Genomic DNA, 21,316 nt, shown 5'->3' with positions numbered 1-21,316 from the left:
GTGGCATAAAATGCAAAATAGAAGCTAAATTCTAGGAGTACAACAGTCTTCTGACAGGAAGAAGGCTAGACCCACACAGCTTTGGGATATTGCTTTTGCATTGAATTTTTTTTCACACTGGAAAGGCAGGGAGAGAGAGCTTCTGTCAGGACACGTTCACTCCTTTGGGGCCACAGCGCCATCATGCGGAAAGCCTTTCAGACATTCCAGAACACAGGGACTTCCTCGATCCTGCTTGTCCCCATTTTAAAACAGGGAGGGTCTCACAATCCCTAATGGGCAAACTGGCCTCTTACATTTTTTTTTTCCTTCCGTAGGCAGGACCTCTGAGAATATGCAGACTGTTTTGACTGAGGGACTTGGACCAGGTACAGAGCTGACCTGAGGTACTAGAAGAGGAAGCAGAGGGGCAGGTTTAACTAGCGTTCACTTGGCAATGTTAACCTACTAGTTGGTGGCCTAGGCCAGCTAGGCCTCTCACTGTCCAGGTGCTGATGAGAAAGCAGTACTGAAACTACAGAGTCTCTGTTGAGGCCTCAGGAGAAGTCCAGGAAGCCCAAATCGGCACCCAGAGCTGATCTTGTCATCAGAAAAGCTTCCGCCATCGCTGAGGATCATGGGAAGTAAGGTCAGTGGTGTTGTCAGTTTTGAAACCGCATCCTCATGATGGCAGTAGAGCTCCTCATAAGCTCTTGTGAGTGATTGTCTCCCGCCCTTCCTGTCTGAAAAAAACGCCAAAGATGGCTGTACTGAGTTCTTCAGCTCATCTTTGAGTAATTTCACCAGTTTTTTTTTTTTTTTCTTGTTTTATGGGATTCTTTTCCTTGTGTGATCTGGAATATTTCTTTTTCTTTCTTTATGATGGCTCATTTTTACCCATTCCAGATACTTATTGGTCTTCGTAAAATTTTGGAATGATTAATTTTTCATAGGTTTCACATGATAGAGGTATTGTTTAAAAGCAAAGAACAATGCTAAGCCCTAGTTGTTGTGAGCTAACTACATGGACCAGGCTGGCCTGGGTCTTTCCTTGAGACTTCTGTCTTTGCCCCTGGGAATTTCAGAATTTCTAGGTTCATGCTACCATGACCAGATGGCAGGAGTAGGTTTCACCTTGTCTTAAATAACATCACCGAACAAACCCTCGGCAGTTACTAATTTTATCCTAAAGACAACGTCCAGGCTTCAAGGTTTTTCCTTTCTCTTTCTTCATCCACCAATTTACCCACCTTTGAAACACAAGTAAATCCAAGGGGAGTTTAACAGGTCTGAACGGAGAAGGTTCAGTGGAGAGTTACTTCTGTGAAACAGTAAGAAAATACGAGACATCCATGCTTTTGTCTGTCTGTTTTGGTTATTGTATTTTTTTTTTAGGCTTGAGCATGGGGGAGGAGTAGTCAAGGATGGCCTTTGTGAGCCTCTGCTGTGCCCTACTGCTATCCTGTAGGCAGAGCTACAGTGCAGGGCCATTACAGCTTCATTCCCATGAGTCCTGGCAATGGGGAATCAATGTCAGGTAGGATTCCTTTGGCTTCCAAGTGGACCCCAGTGCTTTTCCTCTCCAGCAGGAGAGATTTGAACACCAGCACTACCTTGGAGCTAAAAATGAAGAGTACAGGACCAAGAGAAGACCAGTAGACAAGCTGACATAGGAAGTTGTGGGGCGGGGTTTTGGTCTTTTTATCTGGGACCTGACAAGAAGAAACCACAGGAAAAGAAGTGCAGGCTCTTGAAGGGGATGTCTGTCTCCTGCTCCTTGTGCCATGTGTGGGCCGGATTTTAAGTTTGCCTTCTTGCTGAGACACATCCACTCCCCGTTTAGCCCAAGCTGCCCTGGCACACACTGTGTAGTCCCAGCTCCTCTCAGAGGTCCATGTCTTGGTTGCCAAGGGCAAGTATAAGACTGAATGTATAATCTAGAGTGAAGACAGTAACAGGCATATATAGTTATGTCATGGGAAACAGTAATAGGCCTCCAATGTCGGAAGACTCTTGTGCCCTTGCTGCAGTGTGAACTAAAGCATCCCCTAGAGAGAATCAGTGACAGATCCATTTGGAAACCACTCTGATTTCAGCGCACATGTTTCTCCAAGTGGGGTTGTGCATAGCATTCAGTGTTGACAGGTATCTGGATCCTCTATCCAGGGCCACTAGAGTCAGCCTGGCACAGGACACACAAGGCCTTTTGTCTAGAGCCCTTGTCTGGATCACACACAGCGTGGTATCCAGTCTGTGTGAAGTAGGTAAGAACTAGTGAAAGACCTCCGGAGAGGACCTCTCCCTCAGGAGGAGACCCCAAGCGCCCAATGACCGAACCGAGGCCACTCCGATGCAATCAGCAAGAGGGTTTATTGGAAAACACAGGTACCTGCGGGCACACAGTCTCTTCAGAGGACTTGCGCGCCCAGCAGCTCCAGCATGGGGCTTTTATAGGGTTTGGGGAAGCAGAAGCGGGCGTACAGAAGCAGATGCATAGTTACGGGGATTGGTGGATTTAAACGAGGCATATAGACATGTTCACATATGATTGGTTATTTCACATGATGAGGTAATAAGGTATAGCTACACACATTGGCAGGTTTGCATCATATTCAACTGAGGTTGTAACATGGTAAAAGAGTACATGCGGGCTGGGACGTCCTGAATGTCGGGGGCTAGGGGCTTATCCCTTCCTGCCAGATCTGGTACTCCTAGTCTGTTCTGTATTCCTTTCCTTTTATGGTCTGTTAGTTTTAACGGTGACTCGGCCCTAGGTATCTGGGTGTGCCTGGGCTCCTTCAAGCCTGTTGCAGCTCTGAGTTAAGACTCATGGGGTGGGTCTTTCACTAGGTCCACTGATGGTTTGCTTTTGTGCAGCCCTGAGGTTGCCACTTGTCCTTTTTCTCCCTAGAAGTGATCCCTGAGATCACTCTCAAGACCAGGAATCCATCAGACTTCAGGGCCAAGCAGGGAGGCAGAATGCTGCTGGGTGCAGATGGGGAGCAAGGCAGGATTTCAGCATGGACTGCACAGAATTCCTCCCAAGAGAAGAGGAATGAGGCAGGTGGGTGCCTCAAGGCTTGCTTTCTTTTCTCTTCTTGCTTGCTATGTTTTTATATTTCTTTTTATCCATTTAAGTATTTATTTAGTGGGAGCACAGGTCCATCCTTGTTAGAAATGGCATAAAATGCAAAATAGAAGCTAAATTCTAGGAGTAAAACAGTCTTCTGACAGGAAGAAGGCTAGACCCACACAGCTTTGGGATACTGCTTTTGCAATGAATTTTTTTTCATATTGGAAAGGCGGGGAGAGAGAGCTTCTGTCAGGACACCTTCACTCCTTTGGTGCCACAGCGCCATCATGTGGAAAACCTTTCAGACATTCCAGAACACAGGGACTTCCTCGATCCTGCTTGTCCCCATTTTAAAACAGGGAGGGTCTCACAATCCCTAATGGGCAAACTGGCCTCTTACATTTTTTTTTTCCTTCCGTAGGCAGGACCTCTGAGAATATGCAGACTGTTTTGACTGAGGGACTTGGACCAGGTACAGAGCTGACCTGAGGTACTAGAAGAGGAAGCAGAGGGGCAGGTTTAACTAGCGTTCACTTGGCAATGTTAACCTACTAGTTGGTGGCCTAGGCCAGCTAGGCCTCTCACTGTCCAGGTTCTGATGAGAAAGCAGTACTGAAACTACAGAGTCTCTGTTGAGGCCTCAGGAGAAGTCCAGGGAGCCCAAATCGGCACCCAGAGCTGATCTTGCCACCAGAAAAGCTTCCGCCATCGCTGAGGATCATGGGAAGTAAGGTCAGTGGTGTTGTCAGTTTTGAAACCGCATCCTCATGATGGCAGTAGAGCTCCACACAAGCTCTTGTGAGTGATTGTCCCCCGCCCTTCCTGTCTGAAAAAACGCCAAAGATGGCTGTACTGAGTTCTTCAGCTCATCTTTGAGTAATTTCACCAGTATTTTTTTTTTCTTGTTTTATGGGATTCTTTTCCTCGTGTGCTCTGGAATATTTCTTTTTCTTTCTTTATGATGGCTCATTTTTACCCATTCCAGATACTTATTGGTCTTCGTAAAATTTTGGAATGATTAATTTTTCATAGGTTTCACATGATAGAGGTATTGTTTAAAAGCAAAGAACAATGCTAAGCCCTAGTTGTTGTGAGCTAACTACATGGACCAGGCTGGCCTGGGTCTTTCCTTGAGACTTCTGTCTTTGCCCCTGAGAATTTCAGAATTTCTAGGTTCATGCTACCATGACCAGATGGCAGGAGTAGGTTTCACCTTGTCTTAAATAACATCACCGAACAAACCCTCGGCAGTTACTAATTTTATCCTAAAGACAACGTCCAGGCTTCAAGGTTTTTCCTTTCTCTTTCTTCATCCACCAAGCTACCCACCTTTGAAACACAAGTAGATCCAAGGGGTGTTTAACAGGTCTGAACGAAGAAGGTTCAGTGGAGAGTTACTTCTGTGAAACAGTAAGAAAATACGAGACATCCACGCTTTTGTCTCTCTGTTTTGGTTATTGTATTTTTTTTTAGGCTTGAGCATGGGGGAGGAGTAGTCAAGGATGGCCTTTGTGAGCCTCTGCTGTGCCCTACTGCTATCCTGTAGGCAGAGCTACAGTGCAGGGCCATTACAGCTTCATTCCCATGAGTCCTGGCAATGGGGAATCAATGCCAGGTAGGATTCCTTTGGCTTCCACAGTGGACCCCAGTGCTTTTCCTCTCCAGCAGGAGAGATTTGAACACCACTACTACCTAGGAGCTAAAAATGAAGAGTACAGGACCAAGAGAAGACCAGTAGGGACTGAGACAGGCTGACACAGGATGTTGTGGGGTGGGGCTTTGGCCTTTTTATCTGGGACACCTGCTCCTTGTGCCATGTGTGGGTAGGATTTTCTTGCTGAGACACAGCTACTCCCCGTTTAGCCCAAGCCGCCCTGGCACTCATTATGTAGTCCCAGCTCCTCTCCGAGGTCTATGCCTTGGTTGCCAAGGGCAAGTGTAAGACTGAATGTATAATCTAGAGTGAAGACAGTAACAGGCATATATAGTTATGTCATGGGAAACAGTAAGAGACCTCCAATGTCGGAAGACTCTTGTGCCCTTGCTCCAGTGTGAACTAAATCATCCCCTAGAGAGAATCAGTGACAGATCCATTTGGAAACCACTCTGATTTCAGCGCACATGTTTCTCCAAGTGGGGTTGTGTAAAGCATTCAGTGTTGACAGGTATCTGGATCCTCTATCCAGGGCCACTAGAGTCAGCCTGGCACAGGACACACAAGGCCTTTTGTCTAGAGCCCTTGTCTGGATCACACACAGCATGCTATCCAGGGAAGTCTATGTGAAGTAGGTAAGAACTAGGTCCCCTGATGGTTTGCTTTAGTGCAGCCCTGAGGTTGCCACATGTCCTTTTTCTCCCTAGAAGTGATCCCAGAGATCGCTCTCAAGACCAGGAATCCATCAGACTCCAGGGGCAAGCATGGAGGCTGAATGCTGCTGGGTGCAGATGGGGAGCAATGCAGGATTTGAGCGTGGACTGCACAGAGTTCCTCCCAAGAGAAGAGGAATGAGGCAGGTGGGTGCCTCAAGGCTTGCTTTCCTTTCTCTTCTTGTTTGCTTTGTTTTTATATTTCTTTTTATCCATTTAAGTATTTATTTAGTGGGAGCACAGGTCCATCCTTGTTAGAAGTGGCATAAAATGCAAAATAGAAGCTAAATTCTAGGAGTACAACAGTCTTCTGACAGGAAGAAGGCTAGACCCACACAGCTTTGGGATATTGCTTTTGCATTGAATTTTTTTTCACACTGGAAAGGCAGGGAGAGAGAGCTTCTGTCAGGACACGTTCACTCCTTTGGGGCCACAGCGCCATCATGCGGAAAGCCTTTCAGACATTCCAGAACACAGGGACTTCCTCGATCCTGCTTGTCCCCATTTTAAAACAGGGAGGGTCTCACAATCCCTAATGGGCAAACTGGCCTCTTACATTTTTTTTTTCCTTCCGTAGGCAGGACCTCTGAGAATATGCAGACTGTTTTGACTGAGGGACTTGGACCAGGTACAGAGCTGACCTGAGGTACTAGAAGAGGAAGCAGAGGGGCAGGTTTAACTAGCGTTCACTTGGCAATGTTAACCTACTAGTTGGTGGCCTAGGCCAGCTAGGCCTCTCACTGTCCAGGTGCTGATGAGAAAGCAGTACTGAAACTACAGAGTCTCTGTTGAGGCCTCAGGAGAAGTCCAGGAAGCCCAAATCGGCACCCAGAGCTGATCTTGTCATCAGAAAAGCTTCCGCCATCGCTGAGGATCATGGGAAGTAAGGTCAGTGGTGTTGTCAGTTTTGAAACCGCATCCTCATGATGGCAGTAGAGCTCCTCATAAGCTCTTGTGAGTGATTGTCTCCCGCCCTTCCTGTCTGAAAAAAACGCCAAAGATGGCTGTACTGAGTTCTTCAGCTCATCTTTGAGTAATTTCACCAGTTTTTTTTTTTTTTTTCTTGTTTTATGGGATTCTTTTCCTTGTGTGATCTGGAATATTTCTTTTTCTTTCTTTATGATGGCTCATTTTTACCCATTCCAGATACTTATTGGTCTTCGTAAAATTTTGGAATGATTAATTTTTCATAGGTTTCACATGATAGAGGTATTGTTTAAAAGCAAAGAACAATGCTAAGCCCTAGTTGTTGTGAGCTAACTACATGGACCAGGCTGGCCTGGGTCTTTCCTTGAGACTTCTGTCTTTGCCCCTGGGAATTTCAGAATTTCTAGGTTCATGCTACCATGACCAGATGGCAGGAGTAGGTTTCACCTTGTCTTAAATAACATCACCGAACAAACCCTCGGCAGTTACTAATTTTATCCTAAAGACAACGTCCAGGCTTCAAGGTTTTTCCTTTCTCTTTCTTCATCCACCAATTTACCCACCTTTGAAACACAAGTAAATCCAAGGGGAGTTTAACAGGTCTGAACGGAGAAGGTTCAGTGGAGAGTTACTTCTGTGAAACAGTAAGAAAATACGAGACATCCATGCTTTTGTCTGTCTGTTTTGGTTATTGTATTTTTTTTTTAGGCTTGAGCATGGGGGAGGAGTAGTCAAGGATGGCCTTTGTGAGCCTCTGCTGTGCCCTACTGCTATCCTGTAGGCAGAGCTACAGTGCAGGGCCATTACAGCTTCATTCCCATGAGTCCTGGCAATGGGGAATCAATGTCAGGTAGGATTCCTTTGGCTTCCAAGTGGACCCCAGTGCTTTTCCTCTCCAGCAGGAGAGATTTGAACACCAGCACTACCTTGGAGCTAAAAATGAAGAGTACAGGACCAAGAGAAGACCAGTAGACAAGCTGACATAGGAAGTTGTGGGGCGGGGTTTTGGTCTTTTTATCTGGGACCTGACAAGAAGAAACCACAGGAAAAGAAGTGCAGGCTCTTGAAGGGGATGTCTGTCTCCTGCTCCTTGTGCCATGTGTGGGCCGGATTTTAAGTTTGCCTTCTTGCTGAGACACATCCACTCCCCGTTTAGCCCAAGCTGCCCTGGCACACACTGTGTAGTCCCAGCTCCTCTCAGAGGTCCATGTCTTGGTTGCCAAGGGCAAGTATAAGACTGAATGTATAATCTAGAGTGAAGACAGTAACAGGCATATATAGTTATGTCATGGGAAACAGTAATAGGCCTCCAATGTCGGAAGACTCTTGTGCCCTTGCTGCAGTGTGAACTAAAGCATCCCCTAGAGAGAATCAGTGACAGATCCATTTGGAAACCACTCTGATTTCAGCGCACATGTTTCTCCAAGTGGGGTTGTGCATAGCATTCAGTGTTGACAGGTATCTGGATCCTCTATCCAGGGCCACTAGAGTCAGCCTGGCACAGGACACACAAGGCCTTTTGTCTAGAGCCCTTGTCTGGATCACACACAGCGTGGTATCCAGTCTGTGTGAAGTAGGTAAGAACTAGTGAAAGACCTCCGGAGAGGACCTCTCCCTCAGGAGGAGACCCCAAGCGCCCAATGACCGAACCGAGGCCACTCCGATGCAATCAGCAAGAGGGTTTATTGGAAAACACAGGTACCTGCGGGCACACAGTCTCTTCAGAGGACTTGCGCGCCCAGCAGCTCCAGCATGGGGCTTTTATAGGGTTTGGGGAAGCAGAAGCGGGCGTACAGAAGCAGATGCATAGTTACGGGGATTGGTGGATTTAAACGAGGCATATAGACATGTTCACATATGATTGGTTATTTCACATGATGAGGTAATAAGGTATAGCTACACACATTGGCAGGTTTGCATCATATTCAACTGAGGTTGTAACATGGTAAAAGAGTACATGCGGGCTGGGACGTCCTGAATGTCGGGGGCTAGGGGCTTATCCCTTCCTGCCAGATCTGGTACTCCTAGTCTGTTCTGTATTCCTTTCCTTTTATGGTCTGTTAGTTTTAACGGTGACTCGGCCCTAGGTATCTGGGTGTGCCTGGGCTCCTTCAAGCCTGTTGCAGCTCTGAGTTAAGACTCATGGGGTGGGTCTTTCACTAGGTCCACTGATGGTTTGCTTTTGTGCAGCCCTGAGGTTGCCACTTGTCCTTTTTCTCCCTAGAAGTGATCCCTGAGATCACTCTCAAGACCAGGAATCCATCAGACTTCAGGGCCAAGCAGGGAGGCAGAATGCTGCTGGGTGCAGATGGGGAGCAAGGCAGGATTTCAGCATGGACTGCACAGAATTCCTCCCAAGAGAAGAGGAATGAGGCAGGTGGGTGCCTCAAGGCTTGCTTTCTTTTCTCTTCTTGCTTGCTATGTTTTTATATTTCTTTTTATCCATTTAAGTATTTATTTAGTGGGAGCACAGGTCCATCCTTGTTAGAAATGGCATAAAATGCAAAATAGAAGCTAAATTCTAGGAGTAAAACAGTCTTCTGACAGGAAGAAGGCTAGACCCACACAGCTTTGGGATACTGCTTTTGCAATGAATTTTTTTTCATATTGGAAAGGCGGGGAGAGAGAGCTTCTGTCAGGACACCTTCACTCCTTTGGTGCCACAGCGCCATCATGTGGAAAACCTTTCAGACATTCCAGAACACAGGGACTTCCTCGATCCTGCTTGTCCCCATTTTAAAACAGGGAGGGTCTCACAATCCCTAATGGGCAAACTGGCCTCTTACATTTTTTTTTTCCTTCCGTAGGCAGGACCTCTGAGAATATGCAGACTGTTTTGACTGAGGGACTTGGACCAGGTACAGAGCTGACCTGAGGTACTAGAAGAGGAAGCAGAGGGGCAGGTTTAACTAGCGTTCACTTGGCAATGTTAACCTACTAGTTGGTGGCCTAGGCCAGCTAGGCCTCTCACTGTCCAGGTTCTGATGAGAAAGCAGTACTGAAACTACAGAGTCTCTGTTGAGGCCTCAGGAGAAGTCCAGGGAGCCCAAATCGGCACCCAGAGCTGATCTTGCCACCAGAAAAGCTTCCGCCATCGCTGAGGATCATGGGAAGTAAGGTCAGTGGTGTTGTCAGTTTTGAAACCGCATCCTCATGATGGCAGTAGAGCTCCACACAAGCTCTTGTGAGTGATTGTCCCCCGCCCTTCCTGTCTGAAAAAACGCCAAAGATGGCTGTACTGAGTTCTTCAGCTCATCTTTGAGTAATTTCACCAGTATTTTTTTTTTCTTGTTTTATGGGATTCTTTTCCTCGTGTGCTCTGGAATATTTCTTTTTCTTTCTTTATGATGGCTCATTTTTACCCATTCCAGATACTTATTGGTCTTCGTAAAATTTTGGAATGATTAATTTTTCATAGGTTTCACATGATAGAGGTATTGTTTAAAAGCAAAGAACAATGCTAAGCCCTAGTTGTTGTGAGCTAACTACATGGACCAGGCTGGCCTGGGTCTTTCCTTGAGACTTCTGTCTTTGCCCCTGAGAATTTCAGAATTTCTAGGTTCATGCTACCATGACCAGATGGCAGGAGTAGGTTTCACCTTGTCTTAAATAACATCACCGAACAAACCCTCGGCAGTTACTAATTTTATCCTAAAGACAACGTCCAGGCTTCAAGGTTTTTCCTTTCTCTTTCTTCATCCACCAAGCTACCCACCTTTGAAACACAAGTAGATCCAAGGGGTGTTTAACAGGTCTGAACGAAGAAGGTTCAGTGGAGAGTTACTTCTGTGAAACAGTAAGAAAATACGAGACATCCACGCTTTTGTCTCTCTGTTTTGGTTATTGTATTTTTTTTTAGGCTTGAGCATGGGGGAGGAGTAGTCAAGGATGGCCTTTGTGAGCCTCTGCTGTGCCCTACTGCTATCCTGTAGGCAGAGCTACAGTGCAGGGCCATTACAGCTTCATTCCCATGAGTCCTGGCAATGGGGAATCAATGCCAGGTAGGATTCCTTTGGCTTCCACAGTGGACCCCAGTGCTTTTCCTCTCCAGCAGGAGAGATTTGAACACCACTACTACCTAGGAGCTAAAAATGAAGAGTACAGGACCAAGAGAAGACCAGTAGGGACTGAGACAGGCTGACACAGGATGTTGTGGGGTGGGGCTTTGGCCTTTTTATCTGGGACACCTGCTCCTTGTGCCATGTGTGGGTAGGATTTTCTTGCTGAGACACAGCTACTCCCCGTTTAGCCCAAGCCGCCCTGGCACTCATTATGTAGTCCCAGCTCCTCTCCGAGGTCTATGCCTTGGTTGCCAAGGGCAAGTGTAAGACTGAATGTATAATCTAGAGTGAAGACAGTAACAGGCATATATAGTTATGTCATGGGAAACAGTAAGAGACCTCCAATGTCGGAAGACTCTTGTGCCCTTGCTCCAGTGTGAACTAAATCATCCCCTAGAGAGAATCAGTGACAGATCCATTTGGAAACCACTCTGATTTCAGCGCACATGTTTCTCCAAGTGGGGTTGTGTAAAGCATTCAGTGTTGACAGGTATCTGGATCCTCTATCCAGGGCCACTAGAGTCAGCCTGGCACAGGACACACAAGGCCTTTTGTCTAGAGCCCTTGTCTGGATCACACACAGCATGCTATCCAGGGAAGTCTATGTGAAGTAGGTAAGAACTAGGTCCCCTGATGGTTTGCTTTAGTGCAGCCCTGAGGTTGCCACATGTCCTTTTTCTCCCTAGAAGTGATCCCAGAGATCGCTCTCAAGACCAGGAATCCATCAGACTCCAGGGGCAAGCATGGAGGCTGAATGCTGCTGGGTGCAGATGGGGAGCAATGCAGGATTTGAGCGTGGACTGCACAGAGTTCCTCCCAAGAGAAGAGGAATGAGGCAGGTGGGTGCCTCAAGGCTTGCTTTCCTTTCTCTTCTTGTTTGCTTTGTTTTTATATTTCTTTTTATCCATTTAAGTATTTATTTAGTGGGAGCACAGGTCCATCCTTGTTAGAAGTGGCATAAAATGCAAAATAGAAGCTAAATTCTAGGAGTACAACAGTCTTCTGACAGGAAGAAGGCTAGACCCACACAGCTTTGGGATATTGCTTTTGCATTGAATTTTTTTTCACACTGGAAAGGCAGGGAGAGAGAGCTTCTGTCAGGACACCTTCACTCCTTTGGGGCCACAGCGCCATCATGCGGAAAGCCTTTCAGACATTCCAGAACACAGGGACTTCCTCGATCCTGCTTGTCCCCATTTTAAAACAGGGAGGGTCTCACAATCCCTAATGGGCAAACTGGCCTCTTACATTTTTTTTTTCCTTCCGTAGGCAGGACCTCTGAGAATATGCAGACTGTTTTGACTGAGGGACTTGGACCAGGTACAGAGCTGACCTGAGGTACTAGAAGAGGAAGCAGAGGGGCAGGTTTAACTAGCGTTCACTTGGCAATGTTAACCTACTAGTTGGTGGCCTAGGCCAGCTAGGCCTCTCACTGTCCAGGTTCTGATGAGAAAGCAGTACTGAAACTACAGAGTCTCTGTTGAGGCCTCAGGAGAAGTCCAGGGAGCCCAAATCGGCACCCAGAGCTGATCTTGTCATCAGAAAAGCTTCCGCCATCGCTGAGGATCATGGGAAGTAAGGTCAGTGGTGTTGTCAGTTTTGAAACCGCATCCTCATGATGGCAGTAGAGATCCATATAAGCTCTTGTGAGTGATTGTCTCCCGCCCTTCCTGTCTGAAAAAAACGGCAAGGATGGCTGTCCTGAGTTTTTCAGCCCAACTTTGAATACTTTGAGCAGTATTTCTTTTTAATGTTTTTTTTGTTTCAGGTGAAGCCAATATGAGGCCCAATTTTTGCCTAGAACTTGGGACTATTTTCATTCTGTTACCTAGGATCTTTCCCTTTTCTTTCTTTATATGTCTTTATTTTTTCCCTTTATAGATACTTAGAGGTGGTATCAAAATTTGGAACCATTAATTTTTCTGTCCGTCTCATACAATAATGTTTCCTGGGAATATCGAAGGAAGTGAGTATGCTAAACCATGTGCAATGGAATCGATACAGCTGAGGTCTACCTTTCTATAATAAGAAACCCTAGGACCTGAGTTTTAATCACTGTTAATGGGTGCTGGGTAGCTACCTCATACATAGTTAATCCTATTGAAAACTTCCCAATTCCTAATGTCTTGAGTAACATGGAAGAGCAGAAAATGTTAATAAGATTTATCTATTTTGCCATAATAATTTTATTAATCCTTTTAGTGAATGTTTTCTATATGTGTGAATTCATTCTTGAGCATGAGAAAATTTATTGTAAGCATCCAATATGTGTACCGTGATTTGATATTCCTTGTGTACTTCAGATTCACAATGTATAAGGGAAAAGTTGCCCTTTCTGAATTATGCTTGTCATATGTGTAGCAAAGTCACCAAACTGCATTCACGTATTATATACCAATAATCCGTACATGCTTTTATAACTCCAACTTGATTTCATTTTATAAACTATAGTTTGAACAGATATCTAAGGAACAGTAATGAAATAAATTTTAAAATAAACATTGGATAATGACAAAGCAACTGAACAAAAACGGAGCCAAAGTAAAAGCACAGGAGTCTACACACAAAGGAATCCTATAAAACTGAAAACCAAGTGTTTTGTACACACAGACACACCACACACACACCACACACACCACATAGGAAAAGGACCTGTAATGTTTTCTTTCTTTAAAATACTGTGACTTTTATTTATGAGACAGCGAACCTCCAAGATGGCCCTGAATTCGTTCTTTTTTGGCATCTATTACTGGGCATGGGGCCTGGCCTTAAGAGTGGTTTGTTTCCCTAGTGAGACTCTGTGAAGAAAACTAATTGTCCATTTGCAAGTGGCTGTCAATGGGAACCAGATTTTCTATTTGGTATGGTGTTGTGTGACTTCTCTTTTAGCCAGAGGATCCCGTGTGGTGCAGACAAACGCAGGCCTTGTGATTGCTACCTCAGTGTAGTCCAGTCTTGCTGTGTCTAGATGATTGGTGCCCTGTCCCACTGACTCCTCATTTTCTTCCGGTTTCTCTTCTGAGGGTTCCCCAAGTCCTGAGGAGAAGGATTTCATGGAGACCTTTTTGTTGGTTTGTTTGTTTGTTATGTTTGTAAGGGTTGAGTATGTTAAGTTTTCACTTTTGATGTAATGTCTGGTTGTGACTCTATTTGTTTCCATCTGCTGGAGGAGGTAAAGCTTCTCTGATGATGGCTGAGCAAGGTACCTATAAGAGTCATTTTAGCAGAAGAGTCGTATTTGGTTTCCCCCTTGGTCCCTGGCCTATGTAGTCTTAGGTTCTTGGCCACCCAGGCAGAATAGGGTATGGGTTTCATTTGGAATGGGCTAGACCTCAAATCAGACATTGGCTGGTTATTCTCACAAGCTTTGTGCCAGCATTGCTCCATGGGAAGTCACTCTTGTAGATTTTTCTTCCAATCCCATGGACACTAGTCTTTTGGGGTGAAGGTGCTAGGTAGACACCAGCTTGACTTCTTCACTTCAGTGAGTCACAGGCGTTCTCTTGAGCACTTTGGCCTTGCTGTCCATTTATGAACAGCCACGGAAAGCCTTTGTAACAGCCTAGGTTTGCCCAAACTTGATTAGAAACTCCCAGCAGAACTGGAGGCTTCATTTAGTGACAAGAGGTGTCTACCTGGGGCTTTGTGTACCATTTTGTTCCCTCCCTATATATCCTCCCTTCCCTTCCTCTCCCTACTTGTTCTTCCATTTCAGCCCCCAACTCTGTCTTCCATAACTATCAGTTCTTACATTCTTCTTCCAAGGAACATCAGTCCTTCTTCCATATTTCCTTACTTTATATATAATCTCTCGTTATATGAATTGTAGTTTGCTTCTCAGAGATTTAAAAGCTAGCATTCACATATAAGTGACTATGTTAAATAATTGTCTTCTGGGATCTGAGTTACCTCAGGATGATTGTTTCTCCTTCTATTTACCTGCAAATTTCATGATTTTTCCTTTTTAAAATGGCTAACTAATATTCCATTGTGTAAATGTATGACATTTTCTTCATTCACTCATTGACAGACATCTAGATTTCCAGATTCTGGCTGTTTCGAATAGAACAGCAGCAAATATGGTTGAGAAAATGTGTTTGTACTAGGTTGAAACATTCGTTGCTATACTTTCAAGAGTGACATAAGTGGATCTTGAAGTACAGCTATTCCCATCTTTCTGAGTAGCCATCAAACTGATTTCCATAGTGGCTGTAAAGTATGCATTTCCAGCAGCAATGGAGGAGTGTTCCCCTTACTATGCATCCTTGACACCATCAGCTATCCTTTGCATTGTTGGTCTCAGCCATTCTGATTGATGTAAAATGAAATCTCAGTGGAGTTTTGATTTGCCTTCTCTTGATAGCTTTAGTTAAGGTTCTTGAACATTTTTTAAGTGTTTCTTCCCTGTCTGAGATTCCTCTTTTGAGAATTCTCTGTCTAGAACTGTACCCCATTTTAATTGGATTATTTATTAGTGATCAGTTTTTAAGTCTTTTATTTTTCTCTAATGTATTACATCTGTACTGCAATTTCTACCTCCCTACACTTAAACCCTATCCCCATGTCACCTCTCCCCCAGATCAACTCCTTCTCTGTTCCCATCAAAATGGGGAAGGAGGAAGAGGAGGATGAAGAGGAAGAGGAGCAGAAGCAGCAAAATCAGTAGCAGCTGCTTCCCAGGGATATCTACTGGACATGGCCTAACAAAATAAAATAGAACAGAGCACAAACTCTCATATCATACCTAGATGTGGAATCCAAATAGGAGGAAAAGAGTTCCAAGCAAAGGAAAAGATTCAGAGGCACATGTCATCCCACCCCTACTGTTAGGAGTCTCACAAGAACACCCAGCTGCTACACAACCATAAGGTAAGGTATATGCAGAGGACCTAGCTCAGACCCACATAGGCTCTATGTTTGTTGTTTCAGTCTCTGTGAGCCCCTCTGAGCCCTGTTTTGTTGACTCTTTGGGCTCTGTTGTCATGGTTTCCTCAACCCCCCTGGCTCATACAATCCTTCCTCCTCTTTAATGGGTTCCCTGCCTTTACCTAATGTTTGGTCTCTGCATCTGCTCCCATCAGTTGCTGGAGGACAGCCCTCTGATGACTCTTGGGTGGCATGGATCTATGACTATGAGTATAGCAGAATATTATTAGGAATCACTTCATTGACCTTTTAAAAATATTTATTGGCAGTCCTGTTTGGTTCTATCCAGGCTCTTAGGCTGTCCTGCCTCTGGTTCCTGGTCATCCAGGCAGTGTCAGCCATGGGCTCACTCTCCTGTTAGTTTGGGCCAAAAGTTAGGCCAGTCATGACTTGTTCATCACAAGTTCTTGACCACCATTGTTCCAGCAAGTCTTGCAGATAGGACATTATATGTCATTGCTTTTGTGTCTGGGTTGGTGTCCAAGTTCAAGGACTAGGAACTTTGCCTGGTTATAAAAGTCAGTCAGTTCAGGCTGTATATCCCGCATTACTAGGAGATTTTACTGGGGTCACTCTCATAGATTCCAAGGAGTTTGCACTGTATTAGTTTTATACATCACCCCCAAAAGAACCCCTGGTTCCAGTTGTCTTTCCCTCCAACTCCTACAACCCCCTCCCCCTGCTCCTGAACCTTCCTCTTCCCGTTCCTTCAAAATAAAGGTATGAGGAGTTATACATAATACAGTACAATTTAAACGCAAATTTATTGACTGTTCACTTTTGTTTGAGGGTAAAACATACTCTGTGATCTATCTGATTGGGATTTATAGTGATTTCAATACATTTGTCACCCTTAAATCTTGAGACCTATCCAGATCATCATTAAGGGGGTTGGGCGGGAATAGTCAGCTTGGCTGGGCCCCCATTCCAGTTGCCTAAGTCAGGATAGGTATGGTGCCCAGGGAATCCATTCAGGGGATCCTGCAGAGAACCAGGTTTCCTGGTTCCTAGCTTTGATCCTGAAGTTTGGCAGTATTTCTTTTTTTCTACCTAGAACTGGATGATAAAGTTTAACCTCCATGGCACAAGCAAGCACTGGGGTAGACTGCTGCTGGGTGAAGAAGAGACCCAAGACTTGATCAGTGAGCAGCCATTGATTTCTTCCCAAAGTATGATGCTTTAGGAAGGTGGGTGCCTCAGAGTTCCTCCTTCCTTCTCTTTCTGCCTAGATGATATATTTCATGTCAGTCAGACTCCTTCTTACATTAGAGGTTTTCTTTTGGTTTTGGTTGTGGATTCCTATGAATCCACATACAGGTAGATAGATAGCTGTGGCAGTGCCATGAAATTTAAGTGGAAGCTAAACTCTCCATAGATGAATTTTCCTTATTTTGAAAGAAAGCAGTTATGAAAACTGCCACAGTTGTTGGACTCTGTCCATTCGAGTTTTTTTTCAAACTGTAAAGGCGGGGGGAGAGAGCTGCAGGCAGGGTACTGTCCCTCCTCCGGGGTAACACTGCCATCATGTGGAAGATGTTTCATAAATTTCCTTGCACATACGCACATGCACGCACTTGCCGCCATTTTGAAGGAGGGAGGCTAAGGAAGGTGCTTAAATGCCAAAGATTGCCCGTTATACTTTTTTTCCTTTTGTAGGCAAATCGGAAAGATCACAGTACCTCTCAGAGTATTAATGCAGACCCTGTTTACTGAGAAACTTGGACCAAGTGCACAGTTGTCCTGAGGTCCAGGAAGAGGAAGCAGAGGGGCGAGTTTCACTCCAGCTCAGGTAGCGATGTTAACCTACTAGCTGGTGGCCTAGTCAGCCAGGCCCTTAACTCTCCAGGTTCTGAAGAGAAAGCTTTACAGTCAGAGTCTCTGTTGGGACCTGAGGAGAAGTCCAGGAAGCACAGGCACCCAGAGCTGATCTTGCTGTCTGTAATTTTCCGCCATCTTCCGCCATCACTAAGAATCATGGGGAGGCAGGTCAGTGGCGCTGTTAGTTTTGAAACCTTAACCTCATGATGGCAGTAGAACACTACACAAGCTCTTGTGAGTGATTGTCCCCCGCCCTTCCTGTCTGAAAAAAAAGCCAAAGATGGCTGTCCTGAGTTCTTCAGCTCATCTTTGAGTAATTTCACCAGTATTTTTTTTTCTTGGCTTATGGGATTCTTTTCCTTCTGTGACTTAGGATATTTCCTTTTCTTTCTTTATGACTGCCCATTTTTACCCATTCCAGATACTTATTGGTCTTCGTAAAATTTTGGAATGATTAATTTTTCATAGGTTTCACATGATAGAGCTATTGTTTAAAAGCAAAGAACAATGCTGAGCCCTAGTTGTTGTGAGCTAACTACATGGACCAGGCTGGCCTGGGTCTTTCCATGAGACTTCTGTCTTTGCCCCTGAGAATTTCAGAATTTCTAGGTTCATGCTACCATGACCAGATGGCAGGAGTAGGTTTCACCTTGTCTTAAATAACATCACTGAACAAACCCTCGGCAGTTACTAATTTTATCCTAAAGACAACGTCCAGGCTTCAAGGTTTTTCCTTTCTCTTTCTTCATCCACCAAGCTACCCACCTTTGAAACACAAGTAAATCCAAGGCGAGTTTAACAGATCTGAACAGAGAAGGTTCAGTGGAGAGTTACTTCTGTGAAACAGTAAGAAAATACGAGACATCCACGCTTTTGTCTCTCTGTTTTGGTTATTGTATTTTTTTTTTTTTTTTAGGCTTGAGCATGGGGGAGGAGTAGTCAAGGATGGCCTTTGTGAGCCTCTGCTGTGCCCTACTGCCATCCTGCAGGCAGAGCTACAGTGCAGGGCCATTACAGCTTCATTCCCATGAGTCCTGGCAATGGGGAATCAATGTCAGGTAGGATTCCTTTGACTTCCAAGTGGACCCCAGTGCTTTTCCTCTCCAGCAGGAGAGATGTGAACACCAGCACTACCTTGGAGCTAAAAATGAAGAGTACAGGACCAAGAGAAGACCAGTAGACAAGCTGACATAGGAAGTTGTGGGGTGGGGCTTTGGTCTTTTTATCTGGGACCTGACAAGAAGAAACCACAAGAAAAGAAATGCAGGCTCTTGAAGGGGACTTCTGTCTCCTGCTCCTTGTCCCATGTGTGGGCCGGATTTTAAGTTTGCCTTCTTGCTGAGACACATCCACTCCCCGTTTAGCTCAAGCTGCCCTGGCACACACTGTGTAGTCCCAGCTCCTCTCAGAGGTCCATGTCTTGGTTTCCAAGGGCAAGTGTAAGACTGAATGTATAATCTAGAGTGAAGACAGTAACAGGCATATATAGTTATGTCATGGGAAACAGTAATAGGCCTCCAATGTCGGAAGACTCTTGTGCCCTTGCTGCAGTGTGAACTAAAGCATCCCCTAGAGAGAATCAGTGACAGATCCATTTGGAAACCACTCTGATTTCAGCGCACATGTTTCTCCAAGTGGGGTTGTGTAAAGCATTCAGTGTTGACAGGTATCTGGATCCTCTATCCAGGGCCACTAGAGTCAGCCTGGCACAGGACACACAAGGCCTTTTGTCTAGAGCCCTTGTCTGGATCACACACAGCATGCTATCCAGGGAAGTCTATGTGAAGTAGGTAAGGACTAGGTCCCCTGATGGTTTGCTTTTGTGCAGCCCTGAGGTTGCCTCATGTCCTTTTTCTCCCTAGAAGTGATCCCAGAGATCGCTCTCAAGACCAGGAATCCATCAGACTCCAGGGGCAAGCATGGAGGCTGAATGCTGCTGGGTGCAGATGGGGAGCAATGCAGGATTTGAGCGTGGACTGCACAGAGTTCCTCCCAAGAGAAGAGGAATGAGGCAGGTGGGTGCCTCAAGGCTTGCTTTCCTTTCTCTTCTTGTTTGCTTTGTTTTTATATTTCTTTTTATCCATTTAATTATTTATTTAGTGGGAGCACAGGTTCATCCTTGTTAGAAATGGCATTGGTATAAAATGCAAAATGGAAGCTGAATTCTAGGAGTACAACAGTCTTCTGACAGGAAGAAGGCTAGACCCACACAGCTTTGGGATACTGTATTTGTATTAAAATTTTTTTCATACTGAAAAGGCGGGTGGGGGGGGGAGCTTCTGTCAGGACACCTTCACTCTTTTGGGGCCACAGCGACATCATGCGGATTATGTTTCAAACATTCTAGAACATGTATTCACAGAGACTTCCTCGATCCTGCTTGTCGCCATTTTGAAACAGGGAGGGTCTCAGAATCCCGAATGTGCAAACTTGCCTCTTACATTTTTTTTCATTCTGTAGGCAGATGGGAAACACAGGACCTGTCAGAATATTAATGCAGACCCTGTTGACTGAGAGACTTGGACCAGGTACAGAGCTGACCTGAGGTACTAGAAGAGGAAGCAGAGGGGCGGGTTTCACTGGCGTTCACTTGGCAATGTTAACCTACTAGCTGGTGGCTTAGGCTAGCTAGGCCTCTCACTCTCCAGGTTATTATGAGAAAGCAGTACTGAAACTACAGAGTCTCTGTTGACGCATTAGGAGAAGTCCAGGAAGCACAAATAGGCACTCAGAGCTGATCTTGCCATTAAAAAAGCTTCCGCCATCGCTAAGGATCATGGGAAGGAAGGTCAGTGGTGTTGTCAGTTTTGAAACCCCTTCCTCATGATGGCAGTAGAGCTCCACACAAGCTCTTGTGAGTGATTGTCTCCCGCCCTTTCTGTCTGAAAAAATGCCAAAGATGGCTGTCCTGAGTTCTTCAGCTCATCTTTGAGTAATTTCACCAGTATTTTTTTGTTTTTTCTTGTTTTATGGGATTCTTTTCCTTTGTGACCTAGGATATTTCTTTTTCTTTATGACTGCTCATTTTTACCCATTCCAGATACTTAATGGTCTTCGTAAAATTTTGGAATGATTAATTTTTCATAGGTTTCACATGATAGAGGTATTGTTTAAAAGCAAAGAACAATGCTGAGCCCTAGTTGTTGTGAGCTAACTACATGGACCAGGCTGGCCTGGGTCTTTCCATGAGACTTCTGTCTTTGCCCCTGAGAATTTCAGAATTTCTAGGTTCATGCTACCATGACCAGATGGCAGGAGTAGGTTTCACCTTGTCTTAAATAACATCACCGAACAAACCCTTGGCAGTTACTAATTTTATCCTAAAGACAATGTCCAGGCTTCAAGGTTTTTCCTTTCTCTTTCTTCATCCACCAATTTACCCACCTTTGAAACACAAGTAGATCCAAGGGGTGTTTAACAGGTCTGAACGGAGAAGGTTCAGTGGAGAGTTACTTCTGTGAAACAGTAAGAAAATACGAGACATCCACGCTTTTGTCTCTCTGTTTTGGTTATTGTATTTTTTTTTTTTTTTAGGCTTGAGCATGGGGGAGGAGTAGTCAAGGATGGCCTTTGTGAGCCTCTGCTGTGCCCTACTGCTATCCTGTAGGCAGAGCTACAGTGCAGGACCATTACAGCTTCATTCCCATGAGTCCTGGCAATGGGGAATCAATGCCAGGTAGGATTCCTTTGGCTTCCACAGTGGACCCCAGTGCTTTTCCTCTCCAGCAGGAGAGATTTGAACACCAGTACTACCTAGGAGCTAAAAATGAAGAGTACAGGGCCAAGAGAAGACCAGTAGGGACTGAGACAGGCTGACACAGGAAGTTGTGGGGTGGGGCTTTGGCCTTTTTATCTGGGACCTGACAAGAAGAAACCACCAGAAAGGAAATGCAGGCTCTTGGTGGGGGCATCTGTCTCCTGCTCCTTTTGCCATGTGTGGGTAGGATTTTAAGCTTTGCCCTCTTGCTAAGGCAGAGCAACTCCCAATTTAGCCCAAGCCGCCCTGGCACACATTATGTAGTCCCAGCTCCTCTCAGAGGTCCATGTCTTGGTTGCCAAGGGCAAGTGTAAGACTGAATGTATAATCTAGAGTGAAGACAGTAACAGGCATATATAGTTATGTCATGGGAAACAGTAATAGGCCTCCAATGTCGGAAGACTCTTG

The 21,316-nt window shown here is 45.2% G+C and overlaps 1 long non-coding RNA gene across 50 annotated transcripts in view; it reads left to right on the top strand.

Moving 5' to 3' along the window:
- Nucleotides 1-21,316, top strand: part of LOC103690083 (uncharacterized) — a 73,262-nt gene that overhangs the window by 29,770 nt on the left and 22,176 nt on the right. For 40 of the 50 annotated variants that reach the window (XR_010061618.1, XR_010061614.1, XR_010061584.1 and 37 more), the window contains 15 exons: nt 318-386; nt 464-3,043; nt 3,474-5,566; nt 5,997-6,065; nt 6,143-8,723; nt 9,154-11,246; nt 11,677-11,987; nt 12,289-12,373; nt 14,987-15,276; nt 16,388-16,520; nt 16,990-17,122; nt 18,068-18,209; nt 19,014-19,166; nt 19,612-19,679; nt 20,686-20,827. This is a non-coding gene — a long non-coding RNA (uncharacterized LOC103690083). Of the gene's footprint in view, nt 1-317; nt 387-463; nt 3,044-3,473; nt 5,567-5,996; nt 6,066-6,142; nt 11,247-11,676; nt 11,988-12,288; nt 12,374-14,986; nt 15,277-16,387; nt 16,521-16,989; nt 17,123-18,067; nt 18,210-19,013; nt 19,167-19,611; nt 19,680-20,685; nt 20,828-21,316 lie in introns of all 50 variants that reach the window. The other 10 variants (XR_010061577.1, XR_010061575.1, XR_010061576.1 and 7 more) reach the window with 10 other exon arrangements.

The sequence above is a fragment of the Rattus norvegicus genome, chromosome X (assembly GCF_036323735.1).
Source record: "Rattus norvegicus strain BN/NHsdMcwi chromosome X, GRCr8, whole genome shotgun sequence".
Lineage (NCBI taxonomy): Eukaryota > Metazoa > Chordata > Mammalia > Rodentia > Muridae > Rattus > Rattus norvegicus.
This window is presented reverse-complemented; position numbering and strand designations above follow the sequence as displayed.